The following is a 1,023-nucleotide window of genomic DNA, read 5'->3' on the forward strand; positions in this document are numbered from 1 at the left end:
CCCCCCCGATTTCTCACGCTAAACTTTAGAAATGTATGAGTCTGCAAGCAAGTTAAGTGATGAACAATTTCTGTTGGAACTGTCCTACCTCAGCGATGTCTTTAGCAAGTTGAATGAATTAAATCTTTAGCTTCAAGGCAAAGACAATTGCACCTACCTCAGACAAGATCACCTCCCTCAAGCATTCATCCAAAAGCTTGAGGTAGGCTGTGGGGCAGGCGCCTCGATCAGCAACACATAGATGTCTTTGAGAACCTGAGTGAAATTGCTGAAACCACTGATTCTGGAGCCAGCACAGTGAACCCATGTATTAAGCAGCACATCTCTTTCCTGAGAGTATTGTTTCAAAAATAATTCCCAAACAACAGTGCTCAGTATGCCTGGGTTATGGATCCCTTCAATGCAGCAGGTTGGTATTTTGACATTTTATTGAATATTATAGGCTAATCATATATTATACATGCATTTTTTTATGTTGTATGTTACTTACTATCTGGAATGGATTGTTGTCAAACTGATTTCTTTGTGTTTATTATGCAATGACAAATAAAGTAAGCCTATTTATTTATTTTCTGTCTGCAGCACCTGCAGATTTTAGGTCTGCTGACGAGGACCAGTTTATTGACATGACATTTGACTCCACCCTGAGGCTCAGGTTTAAAGCTCAGACTCTTAGTGGATTCTGGTTTGGAGTGGAGAGGGAGTATCCACTCATTGGGCAGAGAGCTGTGTGCATTCTTCTTCCCTTTGCCACATCATATCTCTGTGAGATGGGCTTTTCAGCTGTTGCTTCACTGAAAACAAAGAACAAATCTCAGCTGAACATTGAGCATGACTTGATTGTGGGAGTATCAAGCCTGCAACCCCGCGTTGAGAAATTGTGCAATACAAAACAGGCTCATTGCAGCCACTTATAAAGGGATAAATAGACCTGTCATGCCAGATGGATTTCACTTCTTTTCTTTTATGAACAGATTGCAATGTGGCACTTTGCAAATCTTCTATTTTGGAGGTTAATACAGA

The sequence above is a fragment of the Etheostoma cragini genome, chromosome 9 (genome assembly GCF_013103735.1).
Source record: "Etheostoma cragini isolate CJK2018 chromosome 9, CSU_Ecrag_1.0, whole genome shotgun sequence".
In the NCBI taxonomy this organism is placed as follows: domain Eukaryota; kingdom Metazoa; phylum Chordata; class Actinopteri; order Perciformes; family Percidae; genus Etheostoma; species Etheostoma cragini.